This window comes from Equus caballus, chromosome 23 (genome assembly GCF_041296265.1).
Source record: "Equus caballus isolate H_3958 breed thoroughbred chromosome 23, TB-T2T, whole genome shotgun sequence".
Taxonomy (NCBI): domain Eukaryota; kingdom Metazoa; phylum Chordata; class Mammalia; order Perissodactyla; family Equidae; genus Equus; species Equus caballus.
This window is the reverse complement of record NC_091706.1, coordinates 47,632,021-47,653,536: the sequence shown is the minus strand read 5'-3', so window position 1 is coordinate 47,653,536 and position 21,516 is coordinate 47,632,021. Positions and strand designations below refer to the sequence as shown.

At 40.0% G+C, this 21,516-nt stretch overlaps 2 protein-coding genes and 1 long non-coding RNA gene across 13 annotated transcripts in view; 1 reads left to right on the top strand and 2 right to left on the bottom strand.

Moving 5' to 3' along the window:
* NFIB (nuclear factor I B) overlaps window positions 1-21,516 on the top strand; it is a 417,384-nt gene that overhangs the window by 127,339 nt on the left and 268,529 nt on the right. The gene's annotated exons all lie outside the window — the stretch shown is intronic.
* LOC111770177 (uncharacterized) overlaps window positions 1-21,516 on the bottom strand; it is a 166,435-nt gene that overhangs the window by 94,422 nt on the left and 50,497 nt on the right. The window lies entirely within an intron of this gene.
* LOC138920383 (uncharacterized) lies at window positions 4,544-10,334 on the bottom strand. The gene is made up of 2 exons (XR_011431478.1): window positions 10,142-10,334; window positions 4,544-6,686 (listed from the first exon to the last, which is right to left on the bottom strand). It is a non-coding gene; the product is annotated as an uncharacterized lncRNA (long non-coding RNA).

Below are 21,516 nucleotides of genomic sequence, written 5' to 3'. Positions count from 1 at the left end.
CTCTGGAAGAAAATCACTATGCACAGCCCATGCTTAAGAGGTGAGGAGTTATGCCCCACCTCTTTGAGGCAGCAGGATGTACATAAACTATTTGGAATTTTTCTGTATGGGTGCTTTGTCTATTCTCTCCCATTTATTTACTCGATCATTTATTTATATCACTATGGGCTCAAGGATATTTATTTTATACTTTTGGTTATAATCCAATACCACATTATTTATTTTGTTGATTAAATTGTCTCAGCTTTGCTATCGGGAGCTCTCTCAGTTGGCTCTGATGTCCCTTTGACATATGCCTTTGTTTTGTTTTTTGGAGCATTTCCTTACTTTCTGGCACTGCAAGATGCTCCAGGCTCATCTTATATATTCCTTGTCCCAGCCTTGGAATTAGCTATTTCTCCGGGGAGTCCTTGGTTCTCCTATTGGAGAATGGTGTTAGAAACCAAGATCTGGGTATTCAGTATGGAAGTAACTATTTTTATTTTCTGCATTTTACACATGAGGAAACTGAAGTTTAGAAAGATTAAGTAACCTGCCCAAGGTCATGTCTTACAAAATTGTAGAATCCAGATTAAAACTCCAGTCTGTCTGATTTTGAAACTACGGCATGATTTCTTGCCTTTTCTTCCCCTCTTGGGATATCAATCTGCCTTCCAACGAACCTTAAGTAGTGTTGGAAGTTTTCCTGCTCTGTAGACATATTACTGTATTTCAACATTCCCTTTCTTACTGTCTCTGAGAACAGATTTTGGTAAGGTTTATTCAAGACAATGGAACTTTAGTTAGTGGTTCTAATCTAAAATAAGTATCCCCAGAGGTAGTGCTGAGGGTCTGAAAGCGATTTTTCCATATTTTGGGAAATCTAATGGAAATCATACATTTATCCATGACACAACTGCCCAGGCTGAGGTGAATGTCACATTTCTTTGATTCTATATCAACTCAATGTGGCTGACTACATCAGTTAGTTCAAACCGTTTGAAGCTCTGATTGGTTGATGATGACTTCATAGGAATTTCTGAAGTTGGAGAGGATAATAAAGACTCTTTAGGGGTAGAAATGTTGGAAAAGGCCACATTCATTACTGTTCTATTTGTGATCCAACTCTGATTGAAGTGGAGCCATTACGAGAGCTGTCTATGTGCATGTGGCAGGGAAAGAGTAACTTTTTTGGATTGAAAGTAGACATCTATATATTTGGTTTATGTTTTACCAATTTGCTGTAATGTTTTAATGTTCAAAATTCTGGTCCAAGTTACTTTTAATTTCTGCTTCCTTTTAGATGCCTGCTTAAAAATTTTAAAGTGTACACATTGGAATGATTTTTTTTTTGTATTCTATTTTCTGAAGGATAAACCTATATCTTAGTGTAGATAAGCATATGGATCTATTTAATATGTTCAAAAGCAATGCATATGAATGACTCAGAGCCGAAGTTTGCGGCGCTTGGATGAATTGCCTGTTGGGATGGACTCAGAAAGGTGGGAGGAGGAAGGGGGAGAGACTAACAACTTAACTGGGAGAGGAGTAACATGTGGTTCTAGAAAACAAAGGAGGCATGAGCACCAGGAAAAGAGAACTAGTTTTGGTAGAAGGAAATTCTCCATGAATATTAACAGATCCTGGCTTTTCACACACTTGTGTTCAGAGGAAACTGTATGAGGAATATTTAGAAACAGAATATTATTTGAAAGAAACTTTTCAGATCATCTACTTCAGCAATTCTCAACTCTGGGCTGCACATTAGAATCAGTGGGGAAGCTTTTAAACAAGATTGACGCACAGGCCCCACCTCTTACGTTTCTGATTTAATTGGTCTGTGGTGCAGCCCTGGCATGGAAAATTTTTGGAACTGCTCAGTAATTCTAATGTGCATTCAGGCTTGAAACCAATGATCTAACTATTTGTTTTAAATTATGAAATATTTCAAATATGCAAAAAGTACAGTGAAAATATATTAGAAATCTGTGTATTTATACCTAAATTTAACACGTAAATTATTGCCACATTTGCTTCACTTGTTTTTTAAGAACTAGGATGTCATACATATCCTTTGAGTCCCTTGCCCACCATCAAATCCCATTGTCTTCCCTCCTTTTCCAGAGGCAATTGCTACCCTGATGTTGGTGACCTCTGTCCCTCTGTATTTCCATATCTTTACTAAATAGGTATGTAGGTGTGTGTAGCTTTGTTTTAAAATTTTCCATGCACAGTATCAAAGGGCAAGTATCCCTTTGCGTTTTGCTTTTTTCACTCAACATTATGGTTTTGTAACTCATCTCTGTATACGGTTCATTAATTTTAACTACTCTCTGGAGTTCCATTGTATAAGTATACCAGCATTTATTTATTCGTTCCGCTACTGATGGGCATTTAAGTTGTTGTGCCCATTCTGTTTTGTTTTGGTTTTGGTATAACAAAAACTCCATGGGTGGGCATTTCAGTATCTTGTGTTCTTGAGCACACAGAGCAAGCTTCTCTAGGGCAGAGCTTCCAACCAGGGCTGTATAGTTGGGTAGAAGAGCCAGAGCACCGCAGCCCTCAGGGCAGCCACGTAGGGCCTGAGGTGAACACAGCCCTCTGGATGGGTCACCTCCTGCTGTAAGCAGCCTCCGCAGGTTACCCAGATGTGTTGTATGAATATTATCATTCTCTATGTGTGTCATATTGGAAAAGAGGTTGGAAAACACTGCTTGCACCTAGGGGCCAGCCCAGTGGTGTAGTGATTATGTTCGCACACTCCACTTCGGCAGCTTGGGGTTCGTGGGTTCAGATCCTGGGTGCAGACCTAGCACCACTTGTCAAGCCATGCTGTGGCGGCATCCCACATAAAATAGAGGAAGATTGGCACAGATGTTAGCTCAGCAACAATCTTCCTCAAGCAAAAAGAGGAAGATTGGCAACAGATGTTAGCTCAGTGCCAAACTTCCTCACATACACAAAAAGAAATGCACCTAGAAGTGGACATCCTGTTGTAGAATAAGCAGATATTTAGCTCTCTAATTACATATTGCTAAATTATTCTCCAAAATAATCTATCAATCTACATGCCCACCTTGCCAGACTTGAATGATTTTTGCCAGTCTCATAGATGTGAAATGATATCTTGTTTAATTTGCATTTTCTTAATAAGTCAGGGAGTCTTTTCATATGTGTATTGGCACATGTTTACAGTTTGTGAATTGGCTGTTTCTATCCTTTGCTCATTTTTCTATTGAGTTGTTTGTTTCTTCTGCTTACTCATTTGCAACGATAGTCTGTATGCTGGATACTAATATTTTCTTGGTTATATGTATGTGCAAATTTTGCTCCTATCTATGGCTTATCTTTTATTTTTAGGATCATTTTTCTTAAAATGTTTTTGTTTTCTAGTTTACATTTCAAATGAAGAAACTTGAGGCTCATGGTTGGTAGAAATAATATTTCATGGTGAATGCTGTCACCATGCTTGTCACTCTAAAGCAGTGTCACAAGGTTGAGAAGAACACAGGTCTGAACCCAAGGTTACAAGGGTCTTCTCCATCTGCTTCTACTACTTACTAGCAAAAACCAGTCTAAAACGTAATTTCTCATATTAACTAAATAATCACCCAGTTAACCTGAAACACACAGTGATGAACAATTAGTTGCCTAATCCCAAATCATATACCTACTTAGTGCCAAAGCTGCCAGAGTCCACACCATTTTCCAAAGTGCGCTCTGTGGAACCCTACTCCTTAAAAAGTATTCTATGGTTAATTTCAGTTTCATTTTGTTCTCCTCTTAAAAATTTCTAAACTTAGTAGTCTGTGGAATTTCCCTTTTCTGTGGAACACCTAATAACATCCCAAGGAACTAATGTCCTATGGAACAGACTTTGAGAATCTCTACACTTGAAAATATTCGTTCAACTCAGGTCTCTGAGACTGCCTTCTCCTGTGCTGTACTTTGTCTAAATAATCCAGTATATGTATAAAAACAGAAGCACCCACATCCATTATGTTGAACTTCAAGCACTGGTTTCTAGTAAAGAGAAATAATAAGGCTACTTTTGTTCCCTAATGCACTCTTGTCTTTTCTCCTATGAGGATGCATAATAAAACTATTTCCCCCTCTTGATGTGCACATCTCTTTAATAACGTGGGGATTATTGTGGTGAGTAGGATTATGATGGCTTGTTGAGTCTCGTGGGATAAGGTATGGCTCTTCGGAAGGGTCTGTCACTTACCCAAAGACTTAGAGTTCCAGGTCAGAAGACAGAAACTTAGAAATTGTACCTTTGCTAGGGTAAAAATTTTTCTCTGAATTTTATTCTCTTGTGTCCACAATTCAAGAAACTGGCATGTACTTATCCAGACCTGTGCTCCTAAGAAGTGGGTCCTAGGACAGTTAGAAGCTTGGGCCTTCAAACTCTGGACAGCAAGGTATCTTTACGAGTCACAAGTAAAAGGCAGATTTTCACTATATATCTTTCTGAACGTTTGAAATTTTGAAGAATTGTATATATTATCTGTTCAATAATTTGATCAATGAAATTAATAATGAATGACTAGGTTTCATCTTCTGATTCAGTATGTATTTATCAAAATCACACTGTGTCTCTGACTCCATATTAGGGCCTATGGCAACCAAAACGTAGAAAATACCTGTGGGGAAGTGATGATTATAATCCCAAGGGGGAAAAGCAGAATTCAAATTTAGATATACAGAAGATTAGAAATATATAAACTATGTATAGAAAAATGGCAAGAAGTATATATATCAAAATGTTAACTGTGATGGTCTTTAAGTTGCTAGGAATATCGGTGGGGTTTTTTCCTTCCTCCTAATTAAGAACTTCCTATATTAGCATATGCTACTTTTCAAAGGGTTAAAAAATTTATTTTTAGATGTACAAGAAAAAATATCTTTATATAAGTATACCAGATGCTGATGTAATTTTAGCGTTAATGTGTATTTTTCAAAGGCCTCCCAGCCCACTTTTGTTGTATAATAACTGTATCATGTATAATGATCGGCCACCAATTATCATCATGATTAGAGGAAGGCAGTTAGAAAGTAATAATAAGCATGAGCTTTGGAAACAGAAAGACAGAGGGCTTAGGTCCCAAGTTCACCACTTATTACTGTGCAACCTTGGATAATTTCCTTAAAGCTCTCAGAACCTGTTTCCTCATCTGCTAAATGGTTAAAATAATGGCGCCTACCCCACAGGATTGTTGTAAGGATTAGGCGAGAATCCATCAGTGCCCTGAGCCCTTAGTGTGGCAAGCATATAGCAAGTCCTAAGGATTGTTAGTTCCCACTGGGGGTTTGAGCCCAAGACTTTAGGGGAAGCTGGAAAGAATGCCTCATTTGTGATACAGACAAATTAACAGGCCTATGCTTGCAGAGGCAATTTACCTGACAGTCAAGATAGAGAACTGGCTTTGGGGAGAGAAATATCATGAAATACCTCTCAAGAGAAGGGTTAATTTTTTTTTTCTACAATAAGATATAGGAAAAGGAGAAGGTGACAGGGTGAAAAATCAATCAAACAATCTTGGACACCAGGTATGGGGTTACCTGTGGGAAGGAGATAAAAGCAAGGGCTGTAAAGCTACTGATCAGACAACACCAAAAAGGGTATTAAAGAGAGAGGTTGATACCAAGCCGTGAATAGAATTTCCGGAAAATGAATGATGGCCTGGGATTACCGTGATATAAATCAATGAGGTGACTCAGATGATATCATAGACCAGAAGAACAAAATTCAAATAGATATTAATAACACCTGACCTTGGATATTAACCTTCAACACAGTCATTTTGTAATGTAAATTCCTGGTTGGACAATCTATCCTATAACCACGTGGGATTTTTTTTTTTTTTTTTTTTTTTTGAGAGAAAGTGGTGGCAAGGACTGGCTTTGGAGAGGGAAAAAATAAAGGCAATCTAAAACAAGACATTTGGGCTTTGAAGGCAAGGGGGTTTAGAAAGGTTCGAAGTGCTGAGGCTGAGCGATCAAGTATCATGGTGGTGTCAGGTTTGTTTTCTGCGAAATACTTGAACTAATTTTATCAGCAGCATTTCTCTTGGGTTATTTACTACCTGAATATTTGTCAAGGCCTTTAGAGGAGGCAGCCAAACATGTACATCTGAAATTCTTTCTATTTGGAGTGCAACTTGGGTGGGGAAGGCTCTCTGGTGACAGGGGTGGGGAGCTGACAGTAGATGTTGCTGTGAGAAAGATGGGATTTCAAGAGCTGTCATCAGGATTGCGACGTCTGGTTGCAGTCGATATTTTTCCAAATGCCAACCACACGAGGATTTAAAAGAATGTGCAAAGAAGCATGTGGTGTGCTCCTCATGAAGCAAGAGTGGGCTAAGTGGCTCGCTTAGCATCACGCCCCCCCCAGCCAATCACGAGCTTGGGCACCCCGGCCTCTTCTCTGCAAGGCCTTGGCCACACGCCCTCCCATACAATTGTGAGGAGATTGGATGAACCATAATGGTATTTAAAGCACTCTTCCACGGAGCTCTTGCAGTTGTAAGATTTCCCAAGAGGCACTTGCCAAGATTATGTTCTTTCCCACTGGCTTTTAATTTGTAAATTTTAATGGGCTCCCCTTTAGATATGGCAATATAGGTAGCATTCCGCAAGGTGGCCAGAGATGAGATGGTCCCGTGTAAATCTTCAGGGTACGCTCTCTGCCATCATGAAAGGTGCTTAAAAAAAGCATAAAGATCAAATTCTCTTAGTGTCGGCATGCAGCTTGCAGAAACTCTGGTTTTAAAAGAAATCTGTTATCAGCTATGTTCTTAGAGTAACTTGAAAATCGCACCATTTTGTTCAAAAGTAAACCACCCTTAAAAATGAAAAGGAAGCAGATCAACCACTGGACCATACTTCTTTTTATGTTTTTATCCACCCTTATCATGCAAACTATGCTGGCAGCCTTCCCAGATTCTTAACACCGCCTTCACAGTCTCTTCTGCCCTCCTGGTGTAATAGCCTTATTTGAATTAGTAATTCTGGAACACCTCTTTCCTCTCAACCTAGAAGACAAACAGATCCACTCTTTCTAGGCACCAAAAGAATAATCCATGGTATGTTAGGATCCACATGTATTTCAGTATTGGGCCTTCCATAAAAGGAGACTTATTTGAGAGTAACTCAATATCCATGCGATGAACAAAACTATAAACAGATTTACTAAGCAGTGAAACCTCACATATATGATAAATCACAGATATTTCTAAGTGAATTTGCTACCACGCTTGCTTTATGAAGCTCTTAGTAAGAGTTGCAAGGACGGAGTAAGCCTGTTACCTTTTGTTTTCAATTTTTGTCATCTTCCTCTTGCCTAATAATCCTCTTCTTAAGAGTTCCACATTGTTTTATTGAGCCTAAGGCTAAGCTGATATCTCTCAGTTACTCCTTTCCAAGTCATGTCATACACTGTTGGACAGCTTCCAGATACCCAGCCCAAGAAACAGGATTCAAGACATCTAGTATCACCAGGGCTGCCCTGTCTGCAAAACCTTCTGTTACCTCTTATTTTTCTTGTTTTTTTTCTTTTCTGGACTTTCATTCTCTTTTTGATGTATTTCTCCAGTATTTGCAGTTGCAGTTCATTTGTTCCAATCATTCTTGTTGCTGTGCAATATTCTATTGGATGAGTATTTCATTTTTTATCCTATTGAGAGACCCTGAGGTTGGTTCCATTTGGAAGCTCTTACAAAGAGTGCTGTTATAAAATTTCTTGCACATATAACCTGATAATGCTTATGCAAGAGTTTCTTGAAGATTTACACCTAGGAGGAGAATTGCATTGCAATGGGGTGTGTCTGTCTTACTAGATCATACTGAACTGTTTTCCAAAATGGTTGTCCCAAACCGCTCCTGATTGCAGGGCTCCTGTGTGCCACATTCTGTGATGGCCCTGTGGCCAGCAAAAGGGGCCCCTCCCCTCCCCTCATAGTGCTTACTTATATACTATTGGGAAGAATGGATTGATGAAGTCGTCCGCCAAATAAATAGGAACCACAAACGGAGAGACTTCTATCTCCTCTCTCTCTGGGATCACTCTCTGTCTCCCTACTGTGGTCAACAATTGAACAAAAGCTACACTATCCACGTTGTGTTCTCAAATTGGTGTGGTTATTCATCTACTCCTCAGGAAACCTCTTTGCATTGGAAAGGATTGCCTTCCAGGGAAGTATCTCCAAGATTATAACACTTTTAGGAAGATAATTCAATCATCCACCAGGTAGTTACTGGGTACCTATTAAGGGCCAGCTGCCTTTGTCCCTGCCCTCAGAGACCATAGATTTTAACAGAGGAGAGAAACTCATCAGAAATGACTGCAAGGGCCCTTTTAACTCCCTTGATAAAACAAAGCAAATGCTCAGGTTTTTAAAATTTTCTCCAGCTAAAGCAGACATGAAAGACTGGTGCTTTGCGCAAAGCGTCTTGGCACCGCTATTTCATCGCCCTCTGTAAGTAGATTGAATTGGGAGGGCTCAAGATGCTTTGCACTTATTTATTCATTCAAAAAATATTTATTGAGTGGCTACTATGCACAAGGCACTGTTTTGGTCTCTGAGTCTTTTGGAGCTTAGATTCCAGTGGACTCACATTTCTACTGGGCTCTCTTGTTGCCTCTTTAAATACGATACTTACCTGATGTCACCTTAACCGACTAGAATCCCAAGTATATTACTGACCTGCCCTAAGCCCTGGATACAAATTTTTCTCCACTGCCCTAAGATAACACTCACTTTTCCAGTGGTACTCACTTGCTATTAGTCACAAAGTCACACCAATTTCCTAGATGTATTCACACCATGTATGTCTATGACTTCCCTAGATCTCCTAGACATTGGTCCAAAATAATAATGATTATTTTTTAAAGAGATGTAACAATTGACATTATACTTTTCACATCCATGATGGTTATATACATCAAATCTAGAAAGTACACAAATGGGCAGTATTACCATTATCGTTATTATGTTATTCTCTATTTCATAGATAAGAAACCCAAGGCTCAGAGAGGGTAGGTAACTTGCTCACACAGCTAGTAAGTGTTAAGGTCAAGGTTTTGTTCTGCATATTTCCCTCTATAGTTTGATCCCATCTCCCACCCCTCAGACTGTGCTAGCCAACTAGACCTGCTGCTGTTTGCATTCCCATGCCCATAGAGCTTTATTCTTAAATGTGACTCTGCATCGTTGGGGACCTTCAACCAATGAAGTAGCTCGTCCTTGGGCTTCCTAGCAGTAAAATGTGAGCCCTAGGCATGCCCTAAGATCCTAAGACATCCAGAAAGGTAGCCATCTTTCATACTTCTTTGGATGCTCATCCTGTGCTGTTCACAACAGTAGCCGCTAGTTACATGCGGCTGGTTAAATTAAAATTAAAATTTAATCAAATTTAAAATTCAGTTCCTCAGTCACACTAGCCACATTTCAAATGGCTACTGTACAAAACAGTGCAGACTATAGAATATTTGCATCCTTATAGAATTTTCTATTGGACAGTGCTAGTTACAGCAATCTCTACACACCCATTAGCACTGGTGGGACAAGAACCTGCTCTCAAGTGGATTTTAGCCATAAACACATGTTAGAATTGGGGGACGCGGGCTGAGGTTTATGGGTTTTTTTAAAAAAAGAGAAAGATGGGGAGAAGAAGCTGCAGGAATAAAAGAGAGAGAAGAGGGCAGAGAACAAAGATGTGACGCTGAAAAAAAGGATCAGGAACATAAATTGGTATAAACTGGATTTTGTGGGTTAGTCAGAGGTGGCCACAAAGGCAGGGATCCTTGATGTGTTAGGGGGCATTAAACCACCATGGCGGTTGGTACCCAAAGCTGTGTAGAAGACATTTATTCTGCAGGTGCTTTGGTAATGTGGAGCACAGAAACCAGGGTCACAGTCATATGGGATCTGGGTCATATGGAAAAAGATGAGGTGGGCTAGTGACAGTGCCCAACTTTCCCCGACTGTGGTTCGAATCTCTGCTCTGCCCCTTCCTAGCTGTGTGGCTGTGTGCAAGTTGCTCAGATAATGCCTCTAAGCAGCAAGCAGAGAAATACCTCCTCTGTGGCATTAGAGGTCACATATGAAAGGCACCAAGCTCTGTACAGAGTGTGCCCCCCAGAGATGGTACCACTTACGTTTCTCCTCCCCATAATGTCTCAGTGGTCTGGCACGAGCCTTCAGGCAGGGGCAGTCCAGGTGTGACAGTGCTTCTTAAGCCAAGCTTAGTCTAACCATCTCCCATGTATGCCACAGGAGTCTCCACTCTAGGAAGGTTACTCTGCTTTCTTGTTTTTAACATACACATAAATTCCTAACTGACTCAGAGTGAACGAAGACACTTCCCCTTAGTTCTGACCTGCCCCAATACATTTGTCTGTTTACATCACCAGCTTATTGGGTCAAAATCTGGCACACATATTAGGCAACAACTAGTCCTCAGTTTGTTTTTTGCCCCTTGACTTTAGCCTTCAAGCTCTTAATTCACCTTTTGTAACCCCTTGTGCCACCCGAAGGAGTGTGGTTAAATTGGCTTTCCCTTGCTTCTCGCGGGCTTCCCATGGTTAAAGGCCCAGCAGTAGTCTACATGTGGGTGAAAGGGAGTTTTTTGTAGTGCTATGTGCCATTTAAAATTTTCCATTAGGCTACTGCTCAGAGGTGAGTCTAATTCTTGGATTGAGTCCATTATTTCTAATATATTAAGAAAATTGGACATTATTTGGATAAGAAGTAATGGCAGAAGCCAGAAGTATTCTTATATCTTGTCCTCAAAGGGTCAAATGATGCTTTTTTGTCTTAATTTTAAAAAAAATTTACTTAAATAGGAGGAGAAGAGAATTTTGTAATGTGAAAATAAATCAAGCTCTCAGGCCACTCTGTCACCCAGAGTCAAGGTGATGCCATACCACAGTGACACAAGGACCTTAAGATGCCTGGTTAAATGGGTCAGGGTATTTACAAAACATTCTTATTTCCATTAAAGTAACCAGTAAGTAGGGGATTTTCACCTGCATTCAGAACTTACAGCCCACCTCAAACAGCCTTTTATGTCTCAGCTGGTGAAACCATAAAGAGGTTGTTATTCTGCAAAACAGCTTTTTGCAGAAACCTAATTCAATTTTAAGAAAATGTATACGGAGGGAAATACCTGTCTCTGCTCTTTCAATAGCTCTATCCTCCCACTCCCACACCTACTCAGAGTCAAATCTTCTTTATCCTTCCCGAAAAGGCCTCAGGAGGTTCCAGGTTGTCTGAACAAACAATTGTCTTTCACTGTTTGACACGTAGCTTCTGCCAGAGGGAGATGCGTTCAGGAATGCTTTGGGGGGAAATAATAATGTATGGAAAGTTACACACGATGGTAAGAGGTACTGAGACGTGGTTGGATGTAAGTTCTCCTGAGCCCTCTCTTTGAAGTAATTCCATTATCAACAGAGTAATACAGCTCTGTTTATGAAGTCCAAACAGCTACAACGGTGTCTGTCCGTCATTTCAAACGCATCTCCCCTTGCTAAACATGAGATGCACGCATCCTTCTCTAATGTTATTGAAATTTTTTAAATGTTAATATCAAAGCCAAAGTAGAATCAAATGAGAAGTACCAAGTGCTGCTCTGTTTTCAAACTACACTCTGATTTCTCTCTTCCGTAGGGCTGGGGGTGGGTGGGGAAGATGGATCCCTCTAGTTAACAATTACTGCCTTAAAGTCACCTACTTTTTCCTCTTAAATGGCTTTACCACGATCTATTTTTATTTATTTACTTATTTATTTTTCCTTCTCAAAGCCCCAGTGCATGATTGTATATTCTAGTTGTAAGTTGTTCTAGTCCTTCTGTGTGAGCTGCTGTGACAGCAGGGCAGCTGACAGACAGGTGGTGTGGTTCAGCAACGGGGAAGCGAACCTGGGCCACCGAAGCGGTAATTGCCGAATTAGCCACTAGGCCATCAGGGCTGGCTCGCAATCCATTTTTAGAAGATGATGACTATTCACCTAAATGAATCTCAATCAATGGAATTTTACACAGTGTAAGAATGAAGTGGTTTGGCAGGAGAAGTGCGGAAAATGGTGAAAATAATAAGTAATATGAATAACTACATTTATTGAGCCCTGAATATGAACCAGACATTGTGATAAAAGCCCCTCACAGGTATTATTTAACCAAATGTTTATAATACCACTCTGAGGCCATTATTATTCCCCTTAGAAAGCTGGTGAAACTGAGGCAAACAGTAGTTAAAGAACTTAACCAGGTCATACTGCTTATAAGTAGCTGAACCTGGGTCCCACCCAGACAAACCCCCACTCTCACTAGATTTAGACTGTCTTTTTTAATCTCTGCAGCTGACCCTAACTAGTTAATTTGTCAATTAGTTATGATGAGGGTGATCACATAACTTGTCATCCAAACTGGGACCACCTTGAGAATGAAAGTGGGAGCCACTGAAAATTATACCAGGACAACAGGCATAAATGTGGCTGTTCTTGGGGAATCTAGATGTGTAGTCAGTTTAGTTATTAGGAACTTGGGGCATTGCTTTCTGTAGGAATGATGTCATACATGGGAGTTAGAGTCCCAGGCCAATCCATCCTTCTCCTTTCTCCTAAGATTTTCCTTCGTAGGCCCTAAGACACTGTTGCCTTCACAGTAAAATATTGAAGCAAAAACCACCATGCTCCAAAAATATAGAATTCTTTCCCCCACTAACAACTCCTATTTTAACAAGGAATCTTTTTTTTTTTAATGTAGTGATATATGTGCTGATAAAAAAAAAATTCTTCAGTGATATTTTAGATTTTTTAAAAATGGCACAAAATAAGCTACACAGTATATGATCATTTGGGTAAAAACAAAAGGATTTTTTATATTTGCATTGTGTGTATATGTGTTTTAACACCTATGTATGCTCCCACATGCAGAATACATCTCTGGATAATATACACAAGAAATTTTTCCTAATTGTTGCATCAAGGAGGAAAAAAATATTGGAATCAGGGATGAAAGGGAGACTCATTCACACAGTCTATCTTTTTGTTCAGATTAAATTTTTTGACATGAGTATGTCTTCTTTCTCAAGTGAGAAGAAAAACAAGATGAATAAGTACCTCCCATTCAGTGAAGGTGTATCATAGCTAGTAGGAAAGCAATCTGGTTAAAATAATTGACACTGATTTTTGAATTACTAACAACTTTACCTCTTTTTAAAAACAACATATTTAGAAGGGGGTGCCTGGGAACCAAACTGAATCTTCAATTGCTGGAATTTTAAGCAGCACAGAAGAGGGAAGTGAGTTGGGAACAAGCCTGGTATTGTACTGGTTAAGTTCACGTGCTCCACTATGGTGGCCCAGGGTTTGCAGGCCCAGATCCTGGGCGTGGACCTAGCACCACTTGTCAAGCCATGCTGTGGTGGCATCCCACATAAAATAGAGGAAGATTGGCACAGATGTTAGCTCAGTGACAATCTTCCTCAAGCAAAAATAGGAAGATCGGCAGTAGATGGTAGCTCAGGCCAATCTTCCTCACACAAAAAAAGAGGGACATGAGGATATTCAAGGCAGAGCAGGATGCTCACCCCTGCAGGAAACAGTGTCTCTGAAGTTAGTGCTACTCTTTATGGTTTCTTCCTTTTCTCTAATTATGAACCCAGAAATTTTCTAAAAGGTCCACTCTTTTTTATGATGGAGGAAGTTGGAGCTCCAAAAACAATGTGGGGAAGAAAAAGATTGCAGAAGATCAACCATTTCTAAATATAATTTCTAGACAGGAAACTATATTTGCCCAATTTGGAGGCTCAAGAGTATGTGGAATTTTCTGCTCTTTAGTTATTCATACAAACACTTCTGAGGGTAAACTACACAAATAATGGAGGAAAGGATCAGGGAGGTGCTAAAGTGTTCACTTTGGCCATGTACTTTGAGCCAAAGCAATGCAAAACTGAGTTCTCAAGCTAGTGCCTTAAAGACTGCATAATTCAAACAGAAGCTATCAGTAAGCTTGGACAATATATTGGCATTAAGGATGTTTTATATGAGTTTGACAGAGACTCCTAGTTTCCTATCCAATAGCTGCTCTTCCCTTATGAGTAGTAATAGAAGCTTGATTTCATCTGGGGTAATGATTTTTCCTTCTAAAAGACTACATTTCCCAGACTCCCTTGCAGCTAAGTGTGGCCATGTGACAAAGGTTTTGAATTGTAAGCACAAATGTTCTAAGATGCTTTGGGGAAAGCTTCTTAAAGTGAGTTAACCAAGCTGGGAGGGGTGTTCTTTTTGCCTTCCCCTGTCCTCTTTCATGGTTGGAGAGAACATATGATGATTAGAGCAATATCATTGCTTAAGGATGGGAGAGCAGAGAGCTAGAAAGGGGCTGGGTCTCTGATAACTTTGAGAAGCCACCACATGAGCCCCAGAGAGCTAGGGGTAGGGTTTCTTTTACGTTAGAAATAACCTGTGTGTGCTTAAGCCATTAAAGTCAAGTCTGTCATTGAGAGCTAAATGCAATTGCTAACTGATCAAACAAGTTACTCTTTCCTTTGGGAGACAGAATATCATGGAAAAAAATGAATACGACATTCACTCATCATCATCACTACTCTGTGCACTTCACTGTGCCTGCTTTTTGTTTTGTTTTTAATTAATTCAAAATTAAAAAGACATGTCATCTTTTAGAACTACCCTTGGGCTGTGTCTTCAGTTTCTTGCACTCTAGAAAAGTTCCTACCCTTAAGGAACAACCCATCTTTCAACTCATGCAAACCTCAATTAATAATCATTTTGCTCACAAGATGATGCTAGGGGACATTTACTCAGACACTGTGACTGTCACCATAGTTGTTGAAATGAAGTTATATACACAGATGAACTTTTCTCACTTGTTTATTTTCCGTGTGGGGTGTCTCATTTAAAACAAATCCATCGTTGAGTCCCCAGGCCCTAAGGGTAGGCTGTGTTATGGATAGCCTTTGCAACTTTTCTCTTCTTTTCTCCAGGAAGAAGGAGGTAAACGCTTGAACACACAAAAAAAAAATTTAAAAAGAAAGAAAAAAAGAAACAAAATAAAAACCATATTTTTAACAAAAGGATTTTTGAAAGCCTTGGAAAATGTTGTGTTCACTCACATAAGGCCCCACTGTTTTAAACATATTTTACTATAATTTTTCCTTCAAAAATCTGACATGCGAAGTTGAACAGGGCTCTTTCAGTGTACAACCCTGGGACATGGAGAAAGAAAAAGAACAGTATTCCAACTAGTGCATACTCAGTGGGAATCATAATATAGCATAATTGCTTGAAATCCACAGGCTGATCCAATGTCATCTTCAGAAATATGCAAGTTTCCCTTTGTTTTCTGACTTGGAGATATTTCCTTGCTTTAGGGCTTAACCCTTCTGTTGCTAGCTCTAATTATTGAAACATGATTAAAAATGAATGGAGAGCTGCCCTTCCTAAACCCACCCCAAATGTTAGGTAAGATTCCCCAAATCTGCCAACTTTTGTTCTAACCGAAACACAAAATATGTGTTTAACTTTGTCAGTGAACCTCAAGTGTCCCCTTTTACCCATTTCCTTCTCTACCTGTTTCTCAACACACACCCACAGCCCTTTAAATTTCCACAAGAAACTTTGAAAGAACAAAGAGTTGCTATTTCGGAGCATGTAATGACATGTTTAAAAGTTCATCAACTTCCCCTTTAAAAAAAAAACCTGGCAATGAGTCTAAAATAGTAATTCAGAAAGATTTAGAGAAAAAAAATCCTTAAGACTTCTTCCTCTGTAACATGATGTAAATCATAAATATACCACTGGTCTGGAAGTGATTACAACAAGCTATGAGACAAAAGATATTCTAAGCAGACACTGCCAACAAGGGGTCTATTCTCCCATCCGTGTATAAGAGGATTCGGGAAGATGAGTTCTTGTACGGCTAATAAGAGATTCACGCCATTATGAAGAATTCCCAAGTGTTCATGTTCCGAGAATAAATTCTGAGTCCTAGGCCATAACTGAGTGCATGAACTCATTACAGAAATGTGTCCTCTTATTCAAGGTGAATGAGCCTTTTGGTGTTCCAAGCATTCCTCCACTCTTCTCCAGTGTTCTCTTTGCTTCTCAATTGTCATTGTCCTTGACCTTCCAAACAGGATTCCAGTTTGAAATGGAGAGGAGGAAGCACAACATAAACAGTTCATTCTAGAAGTGGGAGTCATTTGGGAATCAGCTCCCCCAGTCCCTATAGAAGCGATGCCCACTCATATCTAAGCTTCTCAATTGCTTTTAGAAAGCATTTCTTTGTTTTTTCCATACCTTTTTCCCCCGAGGGCAAAGGTTTAACTTTTTCACTCTTCCCAAAGCAATTCAAAACTTGAGTTGGATATTCAGTTAAGAGAACATCAAGAATTGCATTTTGCTTGGTAGTGCATAGCATTAGAAGCTAAGGCCAGCCAACTCAAAGGGACACTGCAATGCCATTTCATAATTAAGCAGAGCACCCGCTGGACCGCATGTTATAACAGATGTTTCCTGGCCTCAGGTACTAAGCCAGCACATAGTAAAACTGCCCAGAGCCTCTCCCTGAGCCAAGATGGGTCAGTGTCTGGAACAACTCCTGTCTAGTGTCTCTTACTGTAATTAGAGAATGAGGCTAGCTTTTGGTCATTAATTCCATTTGAAAAATAGCCACGGCTAAATTAAAAAAGGAAAAAAAAAAAGAACATCAGAGTGCTTTTAAAATTGAAAAGCCCAATAAGAAAATGGAGATAATTTATTGGTGATTTATTATTTCTAACAGTGTTTTAGACCTTATATAAATTCTGTACAATGCCCTCTCTTCAAGATGATTTGCAAAATTTTCACTCCATTTATAAAATGGATAAAATTAGAGGCTCCTTATGCTTAGGCTGGAAAAGAGTTTATAGATTGGTTGGTACCAGGAAATCAAGCTCAGAGGCTGTAGCGGCCAGTTGGTAAATGAACAAAGCAACCAAGGGTAAAAAAAAAATCATTCTGCCCTTTCTATCTAGTTTTCTTTTCTTATATCCCTGTACCCATGTTTCTTATTGAAAATATCTCTCCACTCTGAGAAAACAACTGTTCAAGCAGGGCTGACATTCAGGTGGTATGCACCTGAGGTTAGCATAATCAATAGCCAATTGGCATATAGATGCTGTTGTCAGACCACTAGTGATGGCCACCCCTGCCTTTTCTCCCAGAGCTCTTGGGTCCGGCAGCTGGGGAGAGCAGGGCATCTCCAGGATGTTGTTCTAATACAAAGGCACAGTGCTGATGGGTCAGTCCCCATGCCTTAGTAGTTAAATATTTTTAATATCACCCTCGAGTACAAGTACAGTGACAAATAGCAACTGGTATTTTACCTCTGTGTGGGGCAGCCAGAAGGACAATAGAAAATGATGAGGTTACTTGGGGCTCTGGAGAGCCCGTGACCTGTTAAATGGGGTAGGCACTACAAACTGAGTAGGAATGTAGGACCCGTGTGGCCAGATCTCCTGATTTCTCAAGGGAAAATAAAAACCTGTGTTCTTATATAAAACTCCCAATTAAATTGTCACCTCATTCAAACACCATAAGGGGCAAACAATGGGCTTCTGTGGTCCAAATCTGGCCTAGGTGCTCCAAATTCACAAGCTTTTCCATTCCTGAGACAGAGGAGAGGACTAATGTTCAAGTGACCTGCCCAAAGATCATTCAAGTGACCAGTGGCAGAGTCAGAACTAGAACTTAGAGCCCCTGGCTCCCCATCCAGTGAGATGTGACTTTCTTCAGAACAGGTCTTGTCTAAGAAGGAACACCCCTCATGAGGGATTTGTAGACTATACACCCCAAAAAACTGAGAAACTGTGACATTTTTAGTATTACAGTTCTTTACACTAGTGTTATCTCCTGCAAGAAAAAAGTTAAAACTCATTTCCAAAGTTAACATATAAGGATGGAAAAGATGACAAAAGTTCCAGAGATAACTGAGGCCTTGCACAACTGTAAGAAAAGGTTGGTCCTCCAGTTGGTTGGAAATTACTTTTTAAACAAAGAAATGAATAGAATTCCAAGAAAGGTTTTAAAACACCCTATGGTGAGAGAGACACACAGGAGGGTAAGAAAGCATCCAAGTCTGAAGAAACTTCACTATGAGGAGTGATCTGATTTTAATAGATTTCCAGTTCCATTTGGTCCTGAGACCAATCTGTCCTTTTCGTAGCTATTCTTTACCTTTGTTACGAAGCAAGTTTCTGCCCATAGGGAAGTCAAGCGTTTATAAAGTAGATTTGTTCATAGATTAACTTGCATTTATTGAGTACCTACTATGGGCTAGACCAAAATTCCCAAACATTTGATGTTATCCCACCTTCTACCTGATCTCTCTCCCTTTTACCAAGTACAGTTACTCACTTAATTTTTAAAGAACCAATGTGCTCTTTTTCCTTAATTAGGAAAAACTTAAGTATCCTTATTTTGGGATCGGGGCTACATCAATGAATTAAGTAGTCCTTGACCATAAGGCTCCATGAACCATTAATACATAAAGAATTAACTTTAACAAAAGTGTTACAAGTGCTATGATGAATGCAAAGGGGGAGCCATTTGTTTTCCTTAAGTCAGATGGGGGAGGGTGGAAAGGGCCCCACCACATATGTGATGCTGGGTTGAGCCTTAAGGAATAAGCAGTTTTCAAGGCCAAAAAGGAGGCATTCTAGGCAGAGAAAGCAACTTGAAGAGAAGCACAAAGTCCTAAAGTGTGTTGGGTGTTTGGGGACTAGTGAGCGGTTCAGTGTCGCTAAAGCCAAGGACACACGAAGAGAGCGGCAGGAAAATCTGATTGGGCTTGGTTTTAAATACAATATTACATAGTAGGGAGCATAACCCTGCAGGTGAAGGAGCATCGCCAAAGGTTTTAGAGCTGGAGAGTGTCTGATCTGCCATATGTTACAGGAAGATAATTTTGCCTTCAAAAGGCTGCTGAGGGACGGAACCGAAGGTCAATTAGGAAGCTGTCCAAATTCTTCAGGTAAAGGATGGTGAAGTACTGAATAACAGAGTGGCAGCTGAGATGGAAAGGAAAAGCCAGATTTGAAAACCCATTTTGAGGCAGAAACAATAAAACTTGGTGACCAATTGGGTATGGGAAATGGGAGGAGTAAAGATTGAATCCAAAATCTCTAACTTGAGTGCCTGGTTGGATAAAAATACCACCTATCAAGACATAAGGGCAAGCGGGGCTTTGGGAGGGTGGATAAGGGGGAAGGGAGAGGTGGGGGCTGGTTGATGAGTTCTGGCTTGGAGATGTTATAGTGCCTTCAGAAGACTCTGGAAGGTGAGCCTTGCCAAGGAAGCATTAAAAACTGACACTGGGGCTCAAGAAGGATGGATGATCAGCCAGGAGCTTGACTCATGTAGAAATGCTCTGAAAATGACTTTTACATGATGTAGATGGAAACTGCTTATCCTGAGAACCCTAACTTGATGATAATTAAATAATTTGAAAACTGGTATTAAAAGAAGGCACAAAGCAGCAATTCAACCAGCTTCCATGTCATTTTCTTTTATGCAATAAAACTGGAAATCATTAAAAAGCACTGGGCTTGGAATCAGGCAGACATGGGTCTTAATCCTGGTCATGCTACTAGCTAGCTGTTTGACTTTGGAGAGGTTATTATTTAATCCCTCCTAGCAAGACACTTATGTGCTTTGAGCCTGCCACTATTCTGGGGACTGAGAATCTAATGGTGAATAAACCCTGCCCTCAAAGAGCTGAAATTTCCTTTTCTGTCAAACTAGAAGATTGCAATGAGATACTATATATCAAGCACCCAGCGCAGCCCATGACACCACAGAGAGCGCTAACAACCTGTCACTTACTATGTGCCAATTCATTGACTTATTTAATTTTTACACCAAATCTATGAGGTAGATAGTAATGTTGCCCCATTACACAGTTGAGGAAACTGAGCTTAGGTTCCTTGCCCAAGTTCAAAGGGCACAAACCAAGAGTTGCCTGACTCCCAAATTGCTGCACTTTGTCTCCTTTCTTTTGCCAAAACCACAGGAGTGATGTAGACAAGAGCATCATCTCCCCTTATGCCCTAAAATATAAGTAAATGAAGTAGAAGTTGTTATCCAAGGTGACAGTTGAGATATATGGCATATTAACATGAGGATAATCAAAACTCCAGCTAGTCAAGACCGCACTGGTATGAATTTCCTTAAATGACTGAATGACAGAATGTCTAAACAAGGAAGAATGTTCTACAAATGCTCTCCATCAGTTCGTAGATGGCCAAGGCTACACAGTCACACAGGGTAGCCCTGCCTCCACCTACAGAATTTCTTTCCTACCTCAAATCAGTTTCGGAAGTAGGTGGAGAAAAAAATTTAATGAGTTAATAACTTAGAATTAAAAGCATTTGGGAGATAATTTTGACTCTTAAATAATGGAACACAACTGCTTAAAAGTCATTCTGGAGTGGGAATCTTTACCACTCTACTCCCTTTTTCCGTGTTCCTCTTTGCTATTGCTCTAAATCTTCCTCTCCATTCCTGGTCTTGTTCCTCCACACTGGTCTTGTTCAGGCTCTCTTCATTTCTCCCCTGGGTGGGACTCAGCCACTTGGCCTCCCTCTCCTGATCATGTTACAATTGCTCCAAGCCTTTAACCAGTCAGGGGTTCCCCATCACCTAAAAAATATACCCACATTCATGTATGAACACAGGTTGCTTACAACATTTTGACTTTCATTCCCAAAGCACGGAACTTAGTTCCTGAAGATGCCATGCTATTTCACACCTCTGATCCTCTGCACTTGCTAGTCCCTCTGCTCGGTATGCCCTTCTCCAAGTTCTCTGCTGAACTTCTGCTCATCTTTAAACATAGCCCAAGACCATCTCCTCTGGGAATCCTTTCATTGCCCTTCCATTTTCTAGTCTTTGTTTCCCATAGGATTCTGCTTATTATGGAATCTGTCACACTAAATGACTTTTACTTGTTAACATGTTTATTTCCCCTGTTAGATTCTAAGCTCCTTATGAGAATGCACATTATCCTCTACATCTTTGCATTTCCATACCCAGGAGAGCCCCGGAATACGTAGTAGGGGCTCAATAAATACCGTTGCAAATAGAATTGAATCTGGTAGTCATTATCATGGTCATCAGCCCACGGTTAGTGGGCTTTCGCAGGAGTATAACTTGTTGGTAGGTGTTATGTTTAGTGCTTCAAGTGGTGGAAGGAGAGACAACCAACCTCCTTGCTGATTCCGATGTGAAGAAAAGCGGGCCCCTCTAAAATAGGAAGTAAAGAAAAAAACTAGAGAAGCCTGAAATGTGTTCATTTTGTCTCTCTTGGATGCCAGAGATTGAGATTTTAGTGCAGGCCAAGCCACTTATCTTAGAGGTTCTGACAAATTTTCTGGGAAAAAATAAAAGAAATGAATAAAATTAAAATCTGTGGTCGGAAGGTTACAGAAAGGAAAGGCACACATTTCTACTAGGGAATAGGAAGTGGTC